The sequence below is a fragment of the Mixophyes fleayi genome, chromosome 7, assembly GCF_038048845.1.
Source record: "Mixophyes fleayi isolate aMixFle1 chromosome 7, aMixFle1.hap1, whole genome shotgun sequence".
In the NCBI taxonomy this organism is placed as follows: Eukaryota; Metazoa; Chordata; class Amphibia; order Anura; family Limnodynastidae; genus Mixophyes; species Mixophyes fleayi.
The window spans coordinates 96,066,910-96,072,909 of record NC_134408.1 but is presented as its reverse complement, the minus strand read 5'-3'; the positions used below and the strand labels follow the sequence as shown (position 1 = coordinate 96,072,909).

Sequence of the window (6,000 nt, the reverse complement as noted above, 5' to 3'; positions counted from 1 at the left end):
TATACCATAGCAAACATCTGACAAAAAGATCTAAAAACATTGAAGCAGCAAATTTTGTGAAAATCAATACTTGTGTCATTCTTAAAACTTTTGGCCATGACTGTACACACGCACGCACGCACACACACACACACACACACACACACACACACACACTGCACAGAAACATTACAATAAGGATATGCATTATACAGTATATGTCCCTGTTATAAATGCCTGACCTTGCTAACCAAGACTGCATTAACACTATACAACACTTTTATAAAAGCTTCAGAACAGCACAGTGTCCTGTGGTAACAAAGATGCACAAAACCAGAAAATCAGTCTAGTTATTAATTGTACAAATTACAGAACTAAACCAACAATCAGTAAGAAGGTAGTAAAAAAGCAGCAGTTAGTTACTTAGTCCACTTACACCCCCAAGAACTTTTGAATACGGTCTTGGCAGTGTTCCAAATATCCCCCTCCGTGAAGAGTTGAGTTGGAAACAAGCAACAGATGTCTTTTCGGCGTCATCATTGATTATGGTTCTCAGCCAGGAAAGTTGCAGAGAATATAAGCTGCAGAGAAAAAAAGTTATAGAGCAAAGATGTGTGACACGTCATAGAATAGCTGAGATCTGCAAATCCTGTCTTCTGCACTGAAAGAACAAAGTATTTTTCTGCACTTTATTGCACTTTTTTTTTTTTAGCATGGATAATGCTGACCTAAGTATAAAGATATGTTTCACTGTCTAAAGGTTAACAATTGTTTTGCTTTTAAAAAGGAGTTGGTTAAACAATAAAGTAATTTAAAACTATAGACAGGGAAAGAAAAGTAGTTCATAAATAATTTTTGCCATTGATACACACACTATATTTCTTTTTCATTTTTCATGTCACACATGGGGGTAAATGTATGAACCTCCGGAATCTTCAACTCCGGCGAGTTCAGCGTCTTCGGCGCTTAAATTGAAAGCGGCGCTGCCTTGTAAAGGGAGACTTCCCTTTACAAGGCAGCGACCGCTTTAAATTTAAGCGCTGAAGACGCTGAACTCGCCGGAGTTGAAGAATCCGGAGGTTCATACATTTACCCCATGGTGTGTTCTAAGTGGACCTCTGTGCAACAACCATCATGGTATGTTTGATTAATATGATTATAGTCATCATACTTTCAGAACTTCTCCTTTACATCTGGTAGCAAATAATGTGTTTTCACTAAATATTTTTTCAATTTAAAATGAAACATACTATGTTTATAAATAGGGAAAACATTTACTTGATTTTTATATAGATCTTCATAAAGACCATAAGCATGCAAAAATAATTTTAAAAATCCCATGATTCTGTCCTTTTATTTTTTACACATATATTGAAACTGCAGAATGTGACCATAACATTTCTCCTGAAACATCTTCATATAACATTTATAGGGACACCAAATATGTGTATTTGTATAGGTATTCACCTTATATGTGTAGCGATAACCGGGCATATTGAAAATAAAGGTTAAGCTCAATTGCCATCCCATCGCTCATAATTGTATTACATGACATGTGTTACCGCATACAATGTATTTATTTCAAAGTGTGGTATTTTATATTCTTAAATGTCATAAGGTGGGTTATTTAGCTACCTTTGATTCTCCAGCATGTTTCAGAAAAAGGCTACCTTCACCTGGACTTATCAGGACATTCAATCACCAAGAGGCAAAAAGAGAAGTGGTGCCAGCTGCTGGCTAAATACTTCTTCCGCTATCGGTTGGCCAAAAAGACACTCATGGGTTGATTCAGAGATGGGACATGGACTTAATTGAGTTATCATTTATGGCCACCCAAATGGGTGTCATTTGTTCTTCTTCAACTTTACTGGGAATTGCTATCTGAGAACATTCCCAACGAGGCCACACCACTGAGAGAATGGGACCGGGCTTAGAAGAGCGAGCCCAGGTACTGTCACCTGTTCTACATTTTACTTTGGACACACTTACTAGGGGTCACGACTTCTTTTGGACTGTCCCACAATAACGCTTGTTGGAGATCAACATCTCCGTGGGCTGTGCTTGTTTGTGGACCAGTAAAATGCAGGAGGACAGTGAGCCTGGTCCCTGACCAGCTGGCACAGTAATGGAAATATGAAGAGTGATAAATGTTAACTCGTGCACAGGTTAGGTAAGCTAGGGTATCAATGTGATCGTAAAGGTGGTGTCTTGAAGCTTGGATCACAAACGGAAAGAGTGGGCACACATTGATAAACATATATACATATAACAAACAGATTTATTCATAGGACTATAGCTACATTTGGGTATAGGACTTTTTTCGTATACGTTATAATACTGTTGTTTTAGTTTAGCCAAATGTGGCTCCTTTTTTTCACGCACACTGGCGGAAGATACAGTGTTAGTTGCTGACTATTTCTTGGATCTCAAAAACAGAGTGTGAAAACATCAGGACTTAAGCATTCTTAAAGGTACTGTGTCCGCTTTTATGGAACAACTGTGGAACACTACAGTTGGAACCGTGTCCTCAGATTTATCGTTGTAAATAAGAAACTTATCCATCTCACAGTGTTTAAAACCGGACAACTCAGTAGAGAGTGAGCAACTTTAAGTTGGATAAGAATTATTAATACCTTCATTACCTTGTACTTATCCACATTATATACCATATGCAATGACACCATTGAATATGTACTATTTATCTCCATGTTGCACTAGAGTATCTGCCCTAGTACACATTATGACTGTCTGTATACATGTAGTATGTGTTTTCATTCCCCATAGCATGTCTCTGCTGACCCCCATATTGTGTTTGAATATCAGCCTTAAAATTGGTAATATGTGAGATTGTGTTATGCTATCTATTACACTGTAGATGAGGTATTCATGTTAGTTGTATGCTAGTTTACTATTGTTTACTTATGCCAAAAGAGTCTATGTGTATTCTAGATCTGTAGAAACAATACATCAATAATTATATTATCAGGTAAACCAGACTATTGTTTAACGGAAGCTTTGTTTACCTAAACCACAGGAGATCTAGCTAGGGGCAGTGCCCCACCCTCTCTGTTCCAAATCTAGCCAGTCAAGTGTTATGTTTAAAGCACAATAGCCAACATTACATTATGATGTAACCATGTATATAGATTGTAAATATTCTGTCCTGTTATTTACATTGCTATTTAACCACATGTTACAGGCTAACAGTGAGAAATAGTAAGATTGTGCTTTTAGTTACATCTGTAAGCAAACTAGATAGGGTTTAGGAGTGTATTCACAAGCCAGACAGGGTGGCTTTCTATGTCTTAAGATCCTAAGACAAAGAAGAAAGCAAAGCACACCAATACAGCCTTAGGTTATTCTGTGGGAATAAGAAGGAGCAGTTTAGTGTTCAAAGGGTATTAACAAAGATCAAGCACGACTAGGAAGTAATGGTTCCAGCCAGCTGACTGAGGACGGAGATCGGGAGAAGGACTGCAAGGACCCTTGCTCCCCTTCCTTTGGATAAGTTACCCCAGGTCTTGTGAATCTGTGCACTCGCCAAAAGCGAGGTGACAATGGAGCAGGACCACCTCCCTGCTGGCAGTCACTGAGGCTTCACAATCCTGGGACTTCTGCTAAGGAGCGTAGAAGGAGCTGGTAACAAAGCATAAGCCTAAAGTCGGATTTCCCAAGGTAGCCATAATAGGACTGGCATTGAATTGTATGTACAACCCTCATGTCCATTGTGCGAAGCTGTATTTATTACTCCTGTACATATCTTGGTTTTGTGGCTGTTGTTGTTCCATTAATAAAAACTACCATTGGTTAAGTTGGATATCTGCCTGGGTGTAAGTATGTACCCACATACAGGGGAACTCATTAGGCTGCTCAGCCTTGGTAGACACTGTTTCCTCACATTATACATCTGTAACACCCCTTTCAGAGCGATGAGTGTGGCCACACACCCCTGGTCACGTTAAGAGAAGGTCACTCAGATGGAGAGCTGGAGCTGAGGAGCAAGTTTCGGGAGGGAGCATGGACAAGCAAGATGAGAGTCTGCAACTAGAGGAAGGCTAAAGTGTTTTACCCAGAGCCATACAGACAGCAGGGGAGCAGGGAGGGGTTGTGGCTGAGTGACTGAGTGAGTTTGTGGCACTACTGCACTCAGGACTACCTGGTATGCCATGTGAGAAACTGTACTGCTTTTGCAACTGAAATGTCTACTATTTGAGAACTGTACAGGTGTAGTTAGGTGATGTACATCATTATTTAAATACTGCAACTAAAGTGTGTTGGAGTGGAAGCCAAAAGTGTAAATATAGTTCCTTTGCTTTGCATATCAGAGATGGTCTGGCACCCAAGTTACTGTGACACCTGGTTGCACTGCACCAATAGCATACATTTTTTTCGACATATAAAAGTTATTGTATGATAAGCATGAGTTAGGACTTTTCTGATTACCTGTGCCCATACCCAAGAGTGCAAGGTAGGTGGAGAATCCCCAACAAACGCACCCCCCACCCCACAGAGACAAGGAGCTCAAAATTAGCACTCAAGATTGGGATTGAGCAAGTCTGGAAAAGCTGGTGCTCGCAGGACACATGGAACGAGTGAAGAAGGCCTGGATGGAGAAGCACCCATGGAGGCATTGTCGAAGTCAGCAAATTGGATAAAGTCATTTCAATTAAAGTCGAGCACACTTGGTTGTCTTTGTCTCAAAAGATGCGTACGGTACGCTACGACATACAAGGGCACACAACGGCGTGAAAGGGCGTACGCATCCACTACACGTGGCAGCAACAGTAATTGGTCTTTTACCATACATTCGCACAAACACGCATACTTATAAAATAGTACACTTTAATGGTAGTTGCAACACATAGTCAGTTATGTAGAAATATAGTAGTGTTTATGTGTTATATTAGAGTTACATGCATATTAGTGAAATATACGGAACAGGTTGAATCATATCATGAGTGGTATCATAATAAACCTCTTAACATTTCCTACTGTTTGGTTCACTCTGCGAAGGAATCGCAGAGTGCATACACAAGTTATGAATGATAGGGAATTATGAACTACTTAAGACTAAGGAATCTTGGCAGGAAGAGCTGAGTATACCCCCCGGAGAGGTGAACCCCTCCTTTGGATTCCTTAGGATGAACTAGCCAATGATTGACAACCTTTCTGAGACCTGGACCAATAGATGCAAGCTATACCATCTTCATTGTATTACTGTATTTCTGTGTGTATATAAGCAGCAGCTTCACATCTAGTGTTCAGACATCTTGTCCCCAGATTCAGGATTGAATAACTGCACAATGGATCCAGAGCGCCTGCGATAAGTAACGGCTGTATTTATTATCACTTTGCTTGAGCATATTATTCTACTTGTTGCGAATAAATCTTTGTGCGTTGGAAACAAATCGAGGTTCGACAATCGTTATTGGTTAGCGACAATACGCACATAACAATTTGGAGGCTCGTGAGCTTTGGAGGTTTCGTTGCCGACGATACGCAAGACCAACGGATTTCGGTTCCGCAACAAAGGGTGGAGACGCGTCATATACGGGTAAGAACGCAATGTGTTCAAAACCTGAATTTTACTCTGTGTTGTGAAACCGAATGTCCGTTTTGCATTATCTAGGGCACGCTAACTAGAACCTAGGGACAAAAGAGAAAACGGTTTCTTTTTACTGTCATTGTGCGTTTTAACTGTATTGCATTGCTTAGCGTATGTGTATTTCCTGCTGTGCGTACGCGAACTTCCGGTAGATTTGCCACGTGGTTAAACAATCATTTTGATAGTTATTATATGTATATAGTATAAGCTTGTGAAAACCTCTGAGACATTATTACTGTTGTTGGGAACTTTTGATTTTCTGCACAGAAAAGGTGTATAGTGTGTGAATTTGTAACGGTGATACACTGTTTTGGGGTTGATTGTGCTCAGTTGCTGTCTGACGAGGCGGATTGCCCAACTGAAGGACGGTATACAGGGCAGGTATACCGAATGCGAAAACCGGGTTTTCGCAAAGT

The 6,000-nt window shown here is 40.2% G+C and overlaps 1 long non-coding RNA gene across 1 annotated transcript in view; it reads right to left on the bottom strand.

Moving 5' to 3' along the window:
• Positions 1-408: 408 nt before the first annotated feature.
• Positions 409-6,000, bottom strand: part of LOC142096988 (uncharacterized) — a 68,139-nt gene continuing 62,547 nt past the window's right edge. Inside the window, exon 3 of the long non-coding RNA XR_012678079.1 lies at positions 409-560. This is a non-coding gene — a long non-coding RNA (uncharacterized LOC142096988). The remainder of the gene's footprint in view (positions 561-6,000) is intronic.